Source organism: Hypanus sabinus, chromosome 2 (genome assembly GCF_030144855.1).
Source record: "Hypanus sabinus isolate sHypSab1 chromosome 2, sHypSab1.hap1, whole genome shotgun sequence".
Classification (NCBI taxonomy): Eukaryota; Metazoa; Chordata; class Chondrichthyes; order Myliobatiformes; family Dasyatidae; genus Hypanus; species Hypanus sabinus.
Window position 1 is genome coordinate 39,504,897 of NC_082707.1, and position 20,713 is coordinate 39,525,609.

General features: G+C 38.0%; 1 protein-coding gene across 8 annotated transcripts in view; it reads left to right on the forward strand.

The window, feature by feature from the left end:
- The window catches only part of lrch3 (leucine-rich repeats and calponin homology (CH) domain containing 3), a 142,049-nt gene that overhangs the window by 11,138 nt on the left and 110,198 nt on the right, over nucleotides 1–20,713 (forward strand). The window lies entirely within an intron of this gene.

The window sequence follows — 20,713 nt, forward strand, 5'->3', positions numbered from 1 at the left end:
CGCATAGTGAGGGAAGCTTCTATCCAGTGTGTAGGTTCTCGCATCAGGCATAGATAAACTTGATCGTGTGGTGTGTCGTCTCTCATAAGATGAAGGCAGCATGGCGCAAATGTCTGCAGGCCTGTCATTGGTGCATAATTTGTATAGCACAGTAGCTGTAGCAACCTGTTGTCTGTGGTATAAGCTACTGATGGCTAGCTTCTCATGAGCTGCGGCTTCATCTACACCTATAATCCTGAGAGCCTTTCTTTGAATGGAATCAAACTGGCTTAGGACACTGTGAGTCATTTGTCCTTGATAAGCAGGCATACTCCATGCTACTTCGTACCTGGACTTTGTAAACCGTTGCTCTGCCCTCTTTGTCTAGTTTAAATGCTACTTTCCGCAGAGCTTCAAGCCTTCGTCCAGCCTTGTTTGAAATAGTGGAAATGTGTTTATCCCACATCAACTTGCTGTCAATATTAACCCCAAAGATTACTAGCTCCTTCTTAAAATCCAGCTTGCAGTTCCCAAAAATACAGGTCTTGACTTTACTTGAACCAAAGGATATTTCTGAATACTTTGAAGATACTTGTGGAAATTTACCATTCATTAAACATTCTGTGGCTATCTGGAATAAATACCTCATGTTAATTAGATAGTAAGTACTTTAAATAGCTGAAGATGGTAAGATTCTCCTACAATATCTAATGCTTATACAGATCTTAATGTATCTTAAGCTTTTACAGTTACTGACCATGACGTAAGTGTCAAAATGAAAAAGCTCAAATGTGTTTCAATTATTTTAGTAGTTATTCACTTTTATACACTAAAAACATGATCTTGCACAGTGTTAACTGCAGTGTGATCAGAAGACTGGTTTATTTAATTAGTAGAAGGTTGTTTGGTTAGAATGTGAATTGTGAAGCAGTGAAAGTTTATAGTTCTTGTAAGCAGTGTATGTATGAGAGACCAAGAGAGGTTGTCTGAAATAACAATGAATGAAGCTCACAATTATTAAGTTAAACCATAGCGAAACTGAGCATATTTTCCAATATGATTTAGTTAAATATGAAAGAATTTAGCCTGAACCAATTTTTTGGGAAGTTTTTTTTTTGCTTCCTGGGGTTGCGCAAAGACTTTAAAAAAATCATACCTTTATTAAGATATAGTAAGAGCTGATTGTGGACTTCAGGAAAGGTAAGATGAAGGAACACATATCATTACTCATAGAGGGTTTAGAAGTGGAGAGGGTGAGCGGTTTCAAGTTCTTGGATGTCAAGATCTCTGAGGATCTAACCTGGTCTCAACATATTGATGATGTAGTCATAAAGAAGGCAAGACAAGAGTTTGAAGAGATTTGGCATATCAACAAGTACACTCAAAAACTTATATAGTTGTGCCAGGGAGAGCATTCTGACAGGCGGCATCATTATTTGGACGGGCTACTGCACAGGACTGAAAAAAAAAGCTGCAGAAGGTTGTAAATCTAGTCAGCTCCATCTTGGCACTAGCCTACAAAGTACCCAGGACAGTGCCAGGACAGGGAGCAGTGTCTCAGAAAGGCAGCGTCCATTATTAAGGACCTCCAGAACCCAGGGCATGCCCTTTTCTCACTGTTACCATCAGGTAGGAGATACAGAAGCCTGAAGGCACACACTCAGCGATTCAGGAACAGCTTCTTCCCCTCTGTCATCTGATTCCTAAATGGACATTGAAGCTTTGGACACTACCTCACGTTTTTTTTAGTATACAGTATTTCTGTTTTTGCACATTTTTTAAAAAATCTATTCAATTGATTTACTTGTTTATTTATTATTATGTTTTATTTTACTTATTATTATTATTATTCCTCTCTGCTAGATTATGTATTGCATTGAACTGCTGCTGCTAAGTTAACAAATTTCATGTCACATGCTGGTGATAATAAACCTGACTGATTCTGATATAGTGAGTTTGTCAGAATGTGTTCCAGTTGCTTAACCTCTATTAACGAACTGTGCATTTAGTCTTCTCCAGGTATTGTAGAGGATGCCAGTCTGACTTTCAGAGAAGGTATTGTGTGGTACAGAATGAGGAATATTGAGTGTACTTGAAGCTTAGCGGCTTAAGTTGAATGATACTGTGTGGAATAGAGATATGTCGTTTACAGCAGGCGATTCATAAGGAAATGTAATTTGAAGCAAAAAACTATTTGGTTCTGAATGAATCTTTTATGGATATTCATGAATTAATGGAATTAAACAATAATGTAGATTGTTCAAAAATATTGCTGTGACTTCAAAACGAAGAAATCCTTATTATTTTCTGATTTGTATAATTAACTTTTTAATGATTCTGGTTTGTTTATGTAGGATCTGTATTATCAAATTTGGACAATATTGTACCCATTTTCATTTTTATAGTGACCTTCACAAAATTGTTCTTTAAGTATCATTTGGTTGGCTTTTGCATTTTTGTCCTGCTCATTTATTTTCATTGGGAAATGTAATAATTTTCTATACATATCAATGAAACATTCCATTTAAAATATGGTTACAAACAGATTCAATATGAATGTTGCTTTAACTTCCTCTTCTGAATATTATGCATGCTAATATCACCAGGTATTTGTTTACTGGCTCTTTTTCTTTGAAAATTCCCAACTCTTGCTTATTAACCATTCTTGCCTTTTGTTTCTTGGGCATTAGTTTTTAATCACATCAAACCTCAGTAAGATTAGATGTTTTGCCAAACCATTACTGTCCCTCACCCCACCAAGGAATTATATGGTGCTATTTGTTCCATCTGAAAGAAAAAAAAGCTCACTTCAGAGACATCTGTGTAGAAGATGATCAGAGATGGAGAGATGAAAGAATAGAATTGAGACTTGGAAGGGGCAGGGTGGGAGTGTATAGGTGTATAATGGATGTTCGTGGCTTTCCTGTCTCCTATGATGAAGATGGAGAGGCCAGAGAGGCCTAGGTAAAATTATAGATGGGCCATGTGAAAATGATAGCAAGGTGGAAATTGGCAGCAAAAGAACTTTTAGGCCTGGTTAAATCAGGAGCACCCACCTTCACTCACAAGAACAATCCTGAGGTTCCTGTTCCTTTCCATTTTTGATTCTCCATTATGCTGTCACTCTGACCTATCTATCCTTGGCCTCCTGCATCAATACAACAAAGACCAATGCAGGTTTGAGGAACAACATAATAGCCTTCCAAAATCAACATTAAGTTACTCAACTTTAGGTAATTTGTGCTGTTATGTCTACCAAAACTGCCATTTCTGCTGTAAGTCACCCAACTATGACACTGGTTCCAATGTAAGTTGCTGATAGTCTGAATGCAACTCAGAAATTATTTCTAGTTGGTATGTTACATCTATTTCAGGATAATGTGACTATTCCAGTGGAGGAATTGTGTTTTCAAATAAATATTTGAATGGTACTAAGAAAGAAGAAAGTTCAGAATAATTTGCCATAGGGATACCGTTAATAATACCCAGCAATTAGTGTGGTCAAATCTGTTGTTATGATTTACCATATGACCACTTTAATCAGATTTTTTATATAATTTGTTTTAAATTCAAAATAGGCATGTGTCATTATAATAGTAGGTTGTACTATATTTTGAAATTCCCTAGAATTTAAATGCATTTAACCCTGTAGCTGCTGCATTACAATTTACATCAACTTTAAAAACAGATTATTCTTGAACCAACTCTGTGTTATTCTCTTTAAGATAAATTAGGGTATGCAGCTCCACTCTTTCCAGCTTTCCAGCTTTACAATCAGCAAATCTGCAAAAATAAAGGAAAAGATAAACAGATGCTTAAGCGCTCCTTACATTTTCTTGGGAAACCACACAGTTGTTATTTTTTTAGAACCTATTAATAATTTTTGGAAGTGTTGCTTAGCAGACAAAAATAACAGTCTTTCTAAGCAAAATCTTGCAAGTTGACAGGGTGGATAAGAAGGTGTATGGTGTGTTAACCTTCATTAGCCGGGGGATTGAGTTCAAGACCGGTGAGATAGTGTTGCAGCTCTATAAAATTCTGGTTACACCACACTTGGAGTATTATGTTCAGTTCTGGTTGCCTCATTATAGAAAGGTTGTAGAAGCTTTAGAGAGGGTACAGTGGAGATTACCAGAATTCTGCCTGGATTCGAGAGCATGTCTTATCAGGACAGGTTGGTAAGCTAGGGTTTTTCTCTTTGGAGCAAAGAAGAGTGAATTAGCTTGATCAAAGTATACGAGATGGTAAGAGGCATAGATAGAGTGGACAACAAGAGATCTTTTCCAAGGGTGGAAATGGCTAATATGAGAGAGAATAATTTTAAGCTGATTGGAGAAAATTCTAGGAGAAATGTGAGGTAGGTTTTTTTAGACAGAGTAAGTAGTAGGTGTGTGGACCAAGCTGCCGGGGCGGTGGTAAAGGCAGATGTATTAGGAACACTTGGGAGATTCTTAAATAGGTACATGGATGAAAGAAATATAGAGGGCGATTTAGGAGGGAAGGGTTAGATTGATCTTGGAGTAAGTTTAATGGTCAATATAACATCATGGCCAAAGGGCCTGTACTGTGCTATACTATTAAGTGTTCTATTTTCAATCCTGCTCTTCCCAGTCACTGCATTTGAGAGATGTTCCTTGATTGATGATTCTCTGTGTTTTTAATTGGAAGCTCCACTTGTGTGCACTTTATAAAATATGTGCCTTCTCACAGGCTGCTCCTTTTAAAGAGATAGGGCTATCCAGGGGGATTTTCAGGGGACTGCTAACATCCCTTTAGTCAAGGCAGTTGGTATGCCGAGTATATAAGTTACCCCAATACCATTAATAAAAAAAATAACTTATGACTCCCGTCATCTTTCGTTTACACACAATCCCAAGCCCCCTCTTTTAGAGATTGTGCATCGTAGTTATAAAACATTGGTGTGCTTACTTGAAGTTTACATCCGTAAGTATCTCAGACAAGTCCATTTCTTACAGTCACTGTTTAATCTATCTCTGACAGCTTGATTCACAATCTATAATTCATTGGTGGTGAATGAAGGTACAATGTGCCACCATGGCATGTAGTGTGATCAAAGACTATTGCTTGTTCAAGGGAACAAACTTTCATGGGGGAGGACATTTTAAAAATGAAATATTTAATTGAAGTAGAATATAGTAAAAACACAGTAAATCAGGCAGCATCTTTTAAGATAGAAAAGACATATTCTTCCAGCTTTTTATGAGAACTTTTCTTCCAGTTTTCTGAGAGTTCAGTGTTGGATTGAACTTTGGAAATCACTGGGGAAGAGCAACAGGTGAGATAGAATCTGTACTTAGCAGCAGTTTCACAAGTTGCCCTTCATTATTTGGCCTGTTACTTTAACACAATAGTATTCCACAGAGCACTGATTCTTGGTTTATTCTGCTCTTAGTCCTTCCTTCAGTCAAAACACTAACAAATTTTGTACTGTACTTCTACCTTCACTTTCCTTGAACTTTTGGTTTAAAAAAAAGACTCAAGAGCCAAGGGGTGTCCTTCTGTGTCATTGAAAATACATGAAAATAATGTGAAAAGTTATGTCAACTACCTGTACTGTAATATACCTGCAACCTGGCACGAATCTGTGCCCTCCACTGGAATGATTGCACCAATGATTTGCTCACAGTTCAGTTGGAAGAGGCTGCTTCTTAGGCCTGTAGGCATTTGGACTGAATGGTGCATGTGTGCAGTACTAAGGTACTAAACTCATCTGCACCATAAATGTAAGTTAATGTTGGCAACTGGTAGCATCTACTCCATATGTTGACAGGCTGTTCAGACTTGCAGTTTCTCTCTTCACCTGTCATGAATACAACTGCAATAAACTGGTTTGGTCTGAATCTCCAGTGCTTCCTGTGTGGAGTTTGTATGCTTGTCCCTCAGTTGCATGCTCTTGATTCTTCCCATTTGGAAATTCAGTTGGTAGGTTAATTGTAAGATAGTCCTGTGATTCGGCTAGGGCTAAATGAGTGGATTGCTCATAAACAGTTTGTTGGGTCTGTCCTATGCTGTGTTGCTAAATAAATGTGTTACAAGGAAATAAGTCGGGAAATGGGATTGATGGGATTTGTCTAAAAGCCAAAATAAATTCAAAGAGCCAAATGGTCTCTACCGTTAGAAAATGAATATTTAAAAACATTATTTTTTGTCTTTTTTAGGATTCAAACTTAGTCCCTGTTTGAATCCTAAAATGTTTCCATTCCTCAGGCCTTCTTTAATTCCTACTAGTTTTTAAGCATCTTCCTTCAATTTAATGTTAGCATTAGTTTCTCTTGTCAGGTACAGAAAAAATAGTTTTCAGATTGTAGTACATTAAGGAAGCATTTGGGGAAAAAGTTTTTTTGGGACTGGCCACACTTCAGTCAAGCTAGGAGCCAGTTTATTAGAAAATTGAGTAACTAGGACTACAGATTTTATATTTATATATATATTTTAGAGACACAGCATAGTAACAGGCCTTCTGGCCCATCAAGCCTGCACCACCCAATTTCACCCATGTGACCAATTAACCTACTAACCTGTACATCTTTGAGTTGTGGGAGGAAAGCAGAGCTCCCAGAGGAAATCCACACAGTCGCAGAGGGAACATACAAACTCTTTACAGACAGTGATGGAATTAAACTCAGGTCACTGGTGCCATAATAGCGTTGTACTGACTGCTGTGCTACGAAAAAGAGTTAAACTGTGTAGAGTGGGACACTGTACTGCCATGGGGAAATTTATATTTGATACAATTTTAATTTTCTTAAAGGTGATTTTTAAATAAAAATTGTGGAATGTTGCATGTGAAACTATAAATTAAACAGGAAATTTTAAGTTTGTCCTGAAGCAACTGGGCAACCTAGTAATGCATGATTGTTCTCTGTTGAATTGATTGCCAAGAATGGCATCGCTTGTATTCTGCTTTGCCATGTGGTGACATCATTGATTCTGGGGTTTCCTCAACTGTGAAGAGCAGTACTCAGCTTTGGGTTAATGAGGGGACTTTATATGAATTATATTTTAAATCTAAATAAATATGCCACTGTTTTCAGAGTAGCAAAAATGTATTATTTACTATTTCACAAGATATAGAGTTTATTTGTTATTCAAATGCACTCCAGCATCTTGTTGCTATTTTAATTATCCGTTAGTAAAATATCCTGCATAATCAGAACAAATAGGTAATAACAAGGATAACAAATCTGAGTGATTAGAATTTATGCTGCAGTCTTAATTTTTTTCATTCTGCATCCTTTGTAGTTATTTGAACCACAACATAGAAGTGATGGATGACATAGTGAAATAAACTGCTTTAGATAGTCTCCTAACTTAATTATACATGTCATAATCATTGACGTTTCCTACTTATCAGTTTGTCATAAACTCATCAATTCTGCACATTATGGCATGCAGACTGGCATTTTATTACATTCAAGTGAAGATTGTAGGATGCTGTTAATGAATTTTAAATGGTTCCTAAGGCAATTGCGATAATTGTCTTTCAATGTTGAATTTGCTTTGAAGTAGTTCATTTGAAACTAATTTGGAGCTTTTATTACATTTTGCTGGTTTACTACTTTGAAGTATCTAGTCATTTTTAATCCTTTTTAACTGTTTCATGAACAATGCTATTATAATACCAGTGTACATTTTCTTGTTGATATATTTTAATATTTATAATTTTCTTTCTGCAAAAATGGCTTTCTGCAGTCGAGCTTTTAAACTAGTCTGTGGAAGTAACATCTGTGAACTGTCAGTACTTGAAATTTGGAATACAAAAAAAAATATAGCTGTAATGTCCCAATGTTGCTTTACAGCTAAGGTGATAGTTTGAAGTATAGACAGAGACACACGCGCACACGCACACGAGATCACACACGCATGCACGCACAAGATCACACACAAGACAAAGGAGTAGAAGTAGGCCATTTGGCTCATCGAGTCTGCTCCACCACTCCACCATGAGCTAAACTATTCTCCCATCTATTTCCAATTTCTGGCTTTTTTCCCATATCCATTTGATACCTTGACTAATTAAATACTTATCAATCTCCTCCTTAAGCACCCTCAATGATCGGGCCTCCACAGCTGTATGTGGCAACGAATTCCATAAATCCATGACCCTCTGGCTAAAAAAATTTCTCCTCATCTCTGTTTTAAATGGGTACCCTCTAATTCTAAGATTGTGGCCTCCTGTCCTGGACTCACCCACCAAGGGAAACAGCCTTTCCACATCTACTCTGTCCAACTCTTTCAACATTTGAAATGTTTCAATGAGATCCCCTCTCATTCTTCTATACTCTAATGAATACTTTATTATCACCAAACAATTGATACTAGAGCATACAATCATCACAGCAATATTTGATTATACGCTTCGCGCTCCCTAGAGTACAAATCGAAGTAAATATAATAAAAATTTAAATTATAAATCATAATTAGAAAATAGAAAAGGGAAATTAAGGTAGTGGGGAAAGAAATTACAATCCTAGAGCCGACAAACTCACCTCATATGTTAGCCCCTGCATTCCAGGAATCATCCTTGTAAATCTTCTCTGAATTCTCTCCAATATCAGTACATCCCTTCTAAGATAGGGGGCCCAAAACTGCACACAGTATTCCAAATGAGGTCTCACCAGTGCCCCATAGAGCCTCACCAATACCTCCTTACTCTTATACACTATTCCTCTTGAAATGAGTGCCAACATAGCATTCGCTTTCCTTACTGCCGATCCAACCTGATGGTTAATCTTTAGGGTATCCTGCATGAGGACCCCAAAGTCCCTTTGCACTTCTGATTTTTGAATTTTCTCCCCATCTAAATAATAATCTGCCAATTATTTCTTCTTCCAAAATGTACAACCGTACATTTCTCAACATTGTATCTTACTTGCAATTTCTTTGCCCACTCTCCTAAACTGACCAAGTGTCTCTGCAACCTTTCTGGTTCTTCAACACTTCCTGCTCCTCCACCTATCTTGGTGTCATCTGCAAATTTAGCCACAAAACCATTTAATCCATAATCTAAATCATCGATATACAGTGTAAAAAGAAGCGGCCCCAACACTGACCCCTGCAGAACACCACTAGTAACCGGCAACCAACCAGAATAGGATCCCTCTATTCCCACCCTTTGCTTTCTACCTATCAGCCAATGCTCCACTTATTCCAATATCTTTCCTGTAATTCCATGGGCTCTCATCTTATTAAGCAGCCTCTTATGCGGCACCTTATTGAAGGCCTTTTGAAAACCCAAACACACAATTCCATAGCCACTCCCTTGTCAATCTTATTTGAGATTACCTCAAAAAAAATTCTAATCGGTTGTTGAGACAGGATCTTCCCTTCATGAAATCATGTTGGCTTGGGCCTATCTTATCATGCACCTCGAGGTATTTCATAACCTCATCCTTGAGGATCGGCTCCAGTAACTTTCCATCTACCGATGTCAGACTAAGGTCTGTAATTTTCATTTTGCTACCTCCCTCCTTTCTTAAAAAGCGGAACTACATTTGCGACCTTCCAGTCCTTCAGAACCATGCCAGAGTCTGCTGATTCCTGGAAGATCATTTCCAATGCCTCCACAATCTCCAAAGCCACCTCCTTCAGAATCAGTGGGTGCACCTCATCCGGTCCGGGAGACTTATCTATCCTTAGTCCATTTAGCTTCTCAAGCACTTTCTCTCTAGTAATCTTGACTGTACCTAATTCTACTCCCTGAGATCTCTGGCTGTCAGGTATGTTGCTAATGTCTTCCACTGTGAAGAATGATGCAAAATACTCATTTAGTTCCTCTGCCATCTCTTTGTTACCCATTATAATTTCTCCAGCATCATTTTCAATAGGTCCTATATCTACCGTGTCACTCTTTTACTCTTCATATATTTAAAAATAAACTCTTAGTATCCTTTTTTGTTAATTGCCGACTTTCTTTCATAATTCATCTTTTCTTTCATAATGACTTTCTTAGTTTCCTTCTGTAAGTTTTTAAAAGTCGTCCAATCCTCAGTTTTCCCACTAATTTTTGCTTCCTTGTGCGCAGTCTCTTTTGCTTTTATTTTAGCCTTAACCTCTCTCGTTAGCCACATTTGTGTCATTTTTCCATTCATGATTTTCTTTTTTCTTGGAATATATTTTTCCTGCACTTTCCTTATTTCTTGTAGGAATTTCATCCAATTCTGCTCCATCTAGCTTACTTTTCCAATCAACTTGGGCCAGTTCCTCTTTCATACCACTGTAATTTCCTTTGTTCCACTGAAGTATTGATACACCTGATACCAGCTTCTCCTTTTCAAATTTGAAACTGAACTCAATCATATTATGATCACTACTTCCAAGAGGTTCCATTACCTCTAGCTCCCTAATCGCCTCCGGTTCATTAATGTGGTGAACTATGTGCCTGTCTGGACACGCCCCCTTCTGACTGCTCCTGTGGCTCCTCCCACAGGCCCCTGTGTAAAGGCAATCGAGGTCTGATCCTCTGCCTCATTCTCCAGGATGTAATATGATGGTCACTCACTGCTGGTTCCTTCTTCAGTCAATAAAAGCCGATATCTCGCCTTACGTCTCAGAGTGAGTTATTGATGGTGCATCAATTACACAGCACCCAATCCAAAACAGCCGATCCCCTGGTGGGCTTATGGACAAGCTGCTCCAAAAAGCCTTCCCGTAGGCATTCTACAAACTCCTTCTCCTGAGATCCAGTACCTTCCTGACTTTCCATAGTAGAATCGTATAAAGTTAGTTACCACCCCACCCTGCCACTACCCAACTCCAAGCCAACCTTACGATATATAGAAAAGTTCATCAGAACTTATATTACCACAGAGCTGTATTTGTTAAAAAAAGGTATATTGTTTACACATCAAAAAAACCCGTAAATCTTAACTGAAAGAAGCTGGAAGTAAGGGATTTAAATGCAAAAGGAAAAAGGAGGGATGAACCCTTAATCTAAACGGGAATTTTGAAAATATTCAAGAAAGGGACCCCACACCTTTTGAATCTTTATGTCTAAATTAAGAAATGAATAATGAATCTTTGAATGAATGGAAGATTTTAAAAATGAGGTAATTTCATGCCATAAAAATGCACTGCCCATCATCAAAGTATAATCTTGTTGAGTATTGACAAAAAATGGAAGTGGTTTTCATGAGTGGAATCTGCTATTCATTTTCCCAAGCTGACTTTTAGAGGAGGAAATGTGAATTACACTGTTTCTGGGACGAACATTTCCTGAAGCTGTGAGACAGACTTCCTAACGACAGCTGTTCTACGTTTAAAAATAAGATGTAGACGAAGTGCAGATGGCCCATATGTTTTCTTAGCAGTGTATGTACACTGACTTGATTGAATTGCATAATTATCTTTCAGTCTTGTCTAATTATGCTTACTAGTTTTTTCCAAGTTTTCCTGGGTTTTAGTACTAACCAAAATGACTCCTTTGTTTTTAGATGACTTTGTAAATTTCTTGAAAAATGGGGTCCATCTGGTTGCATGCTCCAATTCCTATGTTTCCCCAACTAAAGAATTTTACACTCAATTCAAACGTCCTTTAGTATTACCATACAACCCAATTGCAGAACTAAAATATTTGCATTCCACATTACAGTATGATATCAGTAAAAATAAAAATCCAGTAGATTGTCTTGTCCATTGCACTATTTCTTTAGAAATCTTTACACCAAAAATAGGTTTTCATTTCATTTTGTTGTATATATGTACAGTCAGATAATAAAACTGAATTTGAACTTCTGGCAGATGATCAGAGAAGGGTGTTTGAGCAGGTGGGACTATATCTGAGTCAAACACAGGATCCTGAGCAAGTGATGAGTAGGGGTAATTTAATGCATTGTTTGGAAAATATTAACCTGTGTTCCAATAACTTGGGGTGGGGAGGGGAGTTCTCAGGTAAAAGAAATCAAACTAGACTTGGAAAAATGGTTCTGAACCTATTTTGAATGCATCTCCAATCTTGTGTTATGATTTTATTCCCTTCAAAAATACCCCTCATGTTCAATGTTACTCAATTTTACCAGGTCAGTGATGGAGACCGACAAGCATGTTATCTTTGTATTATCTCTTTATTTTGGTTTGAGGGCTGTTTTGTTAAAATAAAATACTGAAGTAATTTTGGATCACCATGATTTCACAGCAGTAGGTTCCTCAACTGAATTGTAATAATCAATTTTTCAATAATTTATTAATGTGTACAGAATAAACATTGTAGTAAATATTTGTTAGTGCAAGTGGATTGATGCAGATCTAATACCCTTTTGGGAAATGCATAATGTTGTATACTTTAAATTCCCAGTAGTTAGATTCTGATAATGTATATCTACTGAATGTAGTATGTGCTTGCTATTTGTCATTTCCATATTTATGAAAGTACCTGTATTTCAAAATTCCACTTATAGTCCTTAAAGCACTGTTGAACATCAAGGGTTATGAAAGAGATTGTGTAAATATGAATTTTTAAAAATTTCTGTTCCCCTCGTTTTATTTATTTCTTTCCTTCCTACTTATTCTTTCTTTCTGGATTTAAGCTGATGTTTGTTAAATGTGTTTGTTCTCTGTATTTCAAAGTATGTTACAAGGCTAGAAAATTTCTGGAACAGCTTTGTTGTGTAATTTTCCGAAGAACTCTAATCCTATTTTACCGTTGCTTCCAGTCCCACTCCTCCTGTGAGTTTAAAGAAAAAAGATAGATAGCTCTTTGAACACAAAGAGAGGTAGAAGGGCTGGTAGTTTTGAGGAAATAGGGAGGCTGCAGGATGGTTTAGACCAGGGGTCAGCAACCTTTACCACTGAAAGAGCCACTTGGACCCATTTCCCACAGAAAAGAAAACACTGGGAGCCGCAAAACCCGCTTGACATTTAAAATGAAATAACACTGCATACAACGTTTTGTTTTGCCTTTATGCTATGTATAAACAAACTATAATGTGTTGCATTTATGAAATTGATGAACTCCTGCAGAGAAAATGAAATTACATTTCTGCATGCAACAAAAACATTTTGAACTCCGAAAAAAAGACGTTGGGTTGAAGGTTACTTTTAAGTAAAATACTCAACGTCTATTTGAGTCCTTCTTGTATTTATGAAAAACGCCAAACTTAAATTTGCCGCCAGCAGCAAACCAAAAATAACGTCAGCCAGCTGTCAACCTGAAAAATAAAAGGACTATTTCACTGAACAATGAAAACATATGAATATACGTAAAATAATAGGCAATTAAAATATTTATCATACTTGTTCAGGTTGACTCACACCTGACAATGCAGTCGTATTTAGTAGGGATGGATCGATGCTTAGGGGAGTGACCGGGAAGGATAATGTGTTTTTTTCCTCTCTGAACTCACAGAAGCGTTTCCCAAACGATGTTTGCATTGCGATGATTGCAGAATGTAAATACTCCGAATTTATCATGTCGTGACCTTGTTTGAACTCCCTCAAATTGGGGAAGTGAGACAATGTGCCTTTCTGTAAATCTCTGGCAAGCAACGTCAACTTGCGCTCGAATGCCAAAACATCCTCCAACATGTGCAGGGCTGTACGTCCTTACCCCGTTGAAGAGCTGTGTTCAGCGTGTTCAGGTGCGCTGTCATGTCTACCATGAAGTGTAGCTTTTCCAGCCACTCTGGCTGTTCCAGCTCAGGAAAGGTGAGCCCTTTGCTGCCCAGGAAAGTTTTCACTTCTTCCAGACACGCGACAAAGCGTTTCAGCACCTCCCCTTTGGACAGCCACTGGACTTTGTTGTGCAGCAGGAGATCAGAATATGCGCTTTCCATCTCGTCCAGTAACAAACGGAATTGACGGTGATTTAAACTTTTTGCCATTATTTTATTGACAATCTGAATGACAACATCCATTACTTCTGTGCATTCCGGAGGAAATGTTTGAGCGCACAGTGCCTCTTGGTGCAAGATGCAGTGAAAAGTCAGCAGCTTTCTGTCCAGCGACTTCTGCAGTAAAGCCACAAATCCCTTGTGCGTTCCCGTCATATTCGGTGCCCCATCAGTAGCTACTGACACCAGATGGGTGGTCTTTATTCCTTTGGCTCTTAAACAATTCAAGACAGCCTCACAGATGTCCTCCCCCCGTGTTTGGTCTTTTAGAGGTATCAACTCAATCAGTTCTTCCTGTGGCCCGGCAGAGTTTACATACCGGCAGAACAACGCTATTTGTTCAATATCACCTTTGTCTTTAGACTCGTCACAGGCAATCGAGTAGGCCACAGCTGAATTGATGTCTTTAATTTGCTGTCTTGTGATGTCTTCTGCCATTTTTATGGTTCTGTCTTTGACAGTCTTTGCAGAGAGGGGCATATCCCTGATTTTCTGCACAATTTCACTCTTGTTTTTAAAGTCCGTGAATAGATGTTCTGAAATCTTAATGAAAGATTCTTTTATATATTCACCATCTGTAAACTGCTTCCCGTGCCTGACTATTTCCTGAGCGGCAATATAACTGGCGTATGTCGTTGATTTTCCAGACTTCATCCATTTCTGGAAATGATTTTTGCTCAGATCAACCTTCCGCATCAGTTCCGAAACGGCTTTTTTTCTCTCATCTCCATCCGGATATTTTTGAGCAAAGGCTGCGTGTTTATTCTGGAAATGCCTTGCGACATTTGACTTTTTGTTGTTTGCTAGTTTCTCATTGCATATTAAGCATACCGGTAAACCAGTCTCGTCAACAGTGAAAGCAAATGAATCTGTCCACGTATCATTAAACGTTCTGTTTTCTTCAGTCACTTTTCTTTTTTTAGAATTCTCCATAGTTGGCTTACCTTGGATCGAAAAATTAAAGAAATCGCGCACTGGCGGGTGTCAGGTATTGGCAGTGGTGACGTATATTAATAGCGATAAAAACACGTTGTAGCGGTGTCAGTAAACTGCAGTCGAATAACTTTATTCGAACTAAACAGCCTTGCTTTTAAGCCTCCCTCAACCCAGCCCCCATGGACGCAGATGCTGCAAAAGACGCGTACTCACAAACCCCCGTAGGCTATCTCCCTTAGCCGGAATGCTGGCTAATTGTGAGCCGTTTCGGATGTGCCAGGAAATGTGTCGCCACACTTAGATTGTACAAGATCACCATAATCTTCAAATTTAGAATTACATTTCAAAAGCTAACAAACTAACATAAAATACATTTTAATTAAATACTGACCAATTATTTCCCAAAGCCACAGGGAGCCGCAGCACAGAGGTGAAAGAGCCACAAATGGCTCGGGAGCCGCAGGTTGCCGACCCCCAGTTTAGACAAATTAGGAGAACAGGCAAAGAAGTGCAAGTTGGAATACAGTGTCAGGAGGTGTCTGGTCGAAGAAATTAAACGGCTGACCATTTTCTAAATTGAGAGAAAATACAAAAATCTGAGGCGCAAAGGGATTTGGGGGTCCTTGTGCAGGATTCCCTAAAGGTTAATTTGCAAGTTGAGTCTGGTAAGGAAGGTAGATGCAATGTTAGCTTTCATTTTAAGAGGACTAGTCTGGCAAGGATGTAATGTTGAGACTTTATAAAGCTCTGGTGAGGCCTCACTTGGAGTATTGTGAGCAGTTTTGGGCCCCTTATCTTAGAAAGGATGTACTGAAACTGTCGAGGGTTCAGAGGAGGTTCACGAAAATGATTCCAGGATTAAACAGCTTATCAAATCAAGAGTGTTTGATGGCTGTGGCCCTGTATTCACTGGAATTTTGAAGAATGAAGGGTGGCCTAATTGAAATGTTGTGAAAGGCCTTGATAGAATGGGTGTGGAGAGGATGTTTCCTATGGTGGGAGTGTCTAAGACCAGAGAACACAGCCTCAGAATAGAAGGGTGTCCTTTTAGAATGGAGATGAGGGAGGAATTTCTTTAGCCAGAGAGTGATGAATTTGTGGAATTTGTTGCCGTAGGCAGCTGTGGAGGCCAAGTCTTTATGTAGATTTACAGCAGAGTTTGATAGATTTGTGATTGGTCAGGGCGTGAAGGGATACAGGGCAAAGGCAGGGGATCAGGGCTGAGAGTAAAGATGGATCAACCATGATGAAATAGCAGAGCATACTCGGTTCAAATGGCCGAATGCTGCTCCTGTATCTTGTGGTCTTAAAGGAATCAAAAGAACTGGAGATAGTATTGGAAAATGTTGGTGACGTAGAATACCAACCATGGTATAGAATGGCAGAACAGGCTTAAAGGGCAAGATGGGCCACTCATGTTATTATTTTCATTTCTAAAACACCCATCAATTGGGACTCTTCAGAATGATTGTTCATAGAAATGTGGTAATTTTGTTTGGCATAGTTCAACTTGGAAACACCTCAGTCATCATAACATAGATTTTGAGACATAAAGAGCTGACAGATACTTTGTCTGAATTTTTTAAGCGATGCACTTATGCATATTCAAAGAAGAATATTTATTTACTATAAATATCCAGAATGAATTGAAATTTAAATAGTCACAAAAATAGTACAAGAGTACCAAAATCATGAATGTTCTCACTGCTTTAGAGCTGAAAATGCTGCATCTAGAAATCTTTCTTTCTTTCTTTTTCAATCTTTTTATTGATTTTCATATATACACAAAAAAAATAACATAGTAATAAGTAAATTATGAATACAAAAGACTTGAAATCACATTGATAATAAGATAATAATATCCTACTAAACATCAAAAGAAAATACCTTAATCAATCAAGTCCACATGATTATATGGAAAAAAAAACAAAAATAACCATTAAAAAAGAAAAAAAATATTAAAAATATGTGAAAAAAAATATATATTAAAAAAAAATAAAACACTAAACTAAACTAACATGGGCAATAATAACAGTTTACAAGTATAAGATAGTGTCAAAGAACTCCGGAACTCCATACCTGAACATGAATAAGCAAAAAGAAGGTCTGGAAAAGGCCAAATTAATTCATATGAAAATGTCGAATAAACGGTCTCCAAGTTTCTTCAAATTTAATTGATGAGTCAAAAATAGTGCTTCTAATTTTTTCCAAACTCAGATAAGAAATAGTTTGAGAAAGCCATTGAAATGTAGTAGGAGGATTTACTTCTTTCCAATTTTGTAATATAGACCTTCTGGCCATTAATGTTACAAAAGCAATCATTCGTCTGATTGAAGGGGAAAACTGATTACCATCTTCATTTGGTATGCCAAAAATTGCAGTAATAAAATGAGGTTGTAAATCTATATTCCAAATTGAGGAAATAGTAGTAAATATGTCCTTCCAATAATTATGTAAAGTGGGACATGACCAAAACATATGGGTCAATGAGGCCACTTCTGAATGACATCTGTCACATAGAGGGTTAATATGAGAATAAAATCGAGCAAGTTTATCTTTAGACATATGAGCTCTATGTACAATTTTAAATTGTATTAAAGCATGTTTAGCACATACAGAAGAAGAATTAACCATTTGCAAAATTTTTTCCCATTTATCTGTTGATATGTTATATTGAAGTTCTTTTTCCCATTCTTGTTTAATTCTAACTGATATTTCTGGTTGTATCTTCTTAATCATATTATAAATAAAAGCTACTAATCCCTTCTGACAAGGATTTAAGGTAAAGATCAAATCTGTAATGTCCACCAAAGTTGAATTAGGAAAAGATGGTAAAACTTTATGTAAGAAATTTCTAATTTGTAAATATATGAAAAAATTAGATTTAGGTAATTCAAATTTATTGGAAAGTTGATCAAATGACATCAAAGTATCTTCAAAAAAGAGATCACGAAAACATTTTATAGAAATCTAATTACAGAGACGAGGGATGTGGGAATAGGTTTCCGATGAAGAGAAATTTAGAAAGTTTAAACAAGAAAACAGACAAAAGTACAGGAAAACTGAAAAGATGTGAAACGATGGCTGGAGAAAATTGCAGAGCAAAAATGGGTAACTATAGATAATAATAAGACTGACTAATTATAAATTTTAAAAATGTGATGTATGAGAAAATATTCCACATAGCAGACCAAGAAGAGAAGACATTAGAGTTGATGAAAAAGTGAATATATTGTGGAACTGGAGAAATAGAGATGAGAATCATAGCTAAATGACTTCTGGGAACATTGTCATGGATTAGAAGATGGGGGGAGGAACTGTGGCTTCTTTAGGCAGAGCTTAACACATAGTAAAATGCTGAATTTGTTGACTTATATACTTAGCACATATGACAGGCAGATTACAGAGGGTAGTACTTATCGAAAAAAAGGTTTTATTGCCTGGAGTACAGGAGAATGAGATAAAATTTGATAGGCGTATACAAGGTTATGAAGGTGTAGATAGGGTAAATGTAAGCAGACTTTTTCCATTGAGGTTGTGTGAGACTGGAACGCATAGGTTAAGTGTGAAAGATGAAATATTTAAAGGGGATCATGAGAGGAAACTTCTTCACTCAGAGTGTGGTGTGAGTGTGGATTGAGCTGCCAGCGTAAGTGGTGGATGTGGATTCAAGATTGTTTAATTTCCTATATACAAGTGTAAAGCTGAATGAAATAATTGTTACTCCAAATCCTAGGCAACACAAAAGATAAAGAATGCAATAATAATAAAAACAAAAAATATACATAAGATGGTTTATATACATTGATTATGTGCAACACTAGGCTGTACATAAAATGACTGAAAGGAAATAATAAAGTAGTGGTGGAGTTAGTGGTTGGAAGTGTTGATCAGTCTTACTGTTTAAGGAAAGTTAATTTTTTTTGAGTCTGGTGGTCCTGATGTGGAGGTTATGTAGCCTCCTTGCTGATAGGAGTGTGACAAACAGTCAATGAGCAGCATTGGTGGGATCGTTCATGATGTTACTAGTATTTTTCTGTATACATGTCCATGAGGCCAGGTTGGCTGATGCCGGTGATGCACTGGGCAGTTTTGACTGCTCATAGAGCTTTCCTGACTGCCGGTGTGCAGTTTCAGTACCATGCAGTGATGCAGATGGTCAGAACACTCTCTAACGCGCATCTGTAGAATGACGCGAGTATGAATGTTGCGAAGTCCAGCTCTCTTGAGCCTCCTCACAAAATAGAGGCATTGGTGAGTTTTCTTGACTGTGTAGGACAGACAACCCCAATAGGTGGACCATGGGCCAGGTCCGGTCTGCCCCTACCCATTGGCACTTACGTGAACGCACCTGTCATAACATGTAAATAAAGCGCATGCTGCTCTAATTTATTTTAACCTCATCCCACACTGTACACTTGACCTACTAGAGCATGCAACTTACTGCTTTCTGGTCAAAGCTGAACCTTTTGGAGAGAGACATTCACGGGTTGCACTTCCCAAGTCTGCGGGAGCATTGCGAGAAGGACAAAATGCGGGAAGATCCAGTGATGAAAGCTCCCCTGAACTCTCAGGTGACATCGTCCTCTTCCTGAGACAGCTGTTCTCTGTTTTGGCTGACGGCCAGTGGACTGCAGCGGCCAAAAGGCTGGTGCCTTCCATAGATGAGGCAACTCTTCAGATGGAGGTCTCTGATTTGTTCGAAGCACAACACAAGGACGTTGGGGTGAGTGATTTTTGGATCAACGTGGTTCCCCAAGCTCAATTCAAAAACATGAGAGCTATTGCAATGCTCCTACTCACACTGTTCCTCTCCACGTACATATGTGTGTCATCGTTTTCTTCAATGAGCTCTATCAAGAACCAGGACAGAAACAGACTCTCCAATGCACATCTTGGCCAGTGCCCCAGGATTGCCACAACAGAATACAGGCCCGACATCAGAAGGATTGCCTTATCCCGTCACTGTCACTTCTCTCACTGATTGGTGAGTGAATCAATTTATTTTTGTCCATTTATCAATCTTATTGTGGTATAATAATATTATAACAACAATAATACTGATAATTTCATTCATAGCTACACTTCATACTTCAAATGCTGCATAGCTTAATTTAAAAAAACAAATAGATTAAATGAGAGAACAGAAACAGTGGAAAAGGCAGTACCTCTAAAACTCTTTGTGTGGAAGAGAAGTGGTGAAGCTACCATGTTTTGTGTGTGTGTGTTTTAAGTCCCAGATGAGTTCTCAATGTGACAGCTGACAGTTGTGATAGCTAGAGTCAAATGGTTGGTTTTGGACTTACTTTGTTTCAAGAGTGCATTTTTTTCTTGTGTGACCCACAATACAGGCTTTGAGAATCCCAGGCCTAAATTATTACTACTACCACTACTACTACTACTACTACTAATAATGATGGTAATAGCAGCAACAACAATGTCTGCCCATAAAACAACTTACTGGCACAGTGAAAAAAAGCCTGGACATTTTGGCCCTTGGCTTGGCATGCTTGACATAATTTGACCCTTGTAGAAAACTAATAGGGAACCCTGGTGTACTATGTGTTCTAGGACCATGATAGGTTGTGTATGATCTGCATCCCCAGGAGTTTCTACTGCTGTGCCACTTATATAAAGAGGGGTGTGAGTAGTCTGGGTTCTCCTGGAGTCAATAACCATCTACTTTGTCTTGTTGACATTAAGGATGAAGCTATTTGCCTGGCACCAGGCCTTGAGGTTTTCCACCTCCGCTCTGAAGGGCATCTCATCGTTGTTGGTGATGAACCCCACCACTGTTGCGTCTTTGGTGAACTTGGTGATATGATTGTGTGGGTGTTTGACTTTGCAGTCATGTGAGCAAAGTGTACACCAGTGGGCTCATTACACAGCTCTGAGGGACACTCGTGTTGAGGATGATGTGGAGGGAGGAGCGGTTGTGTATCCTTGCTATC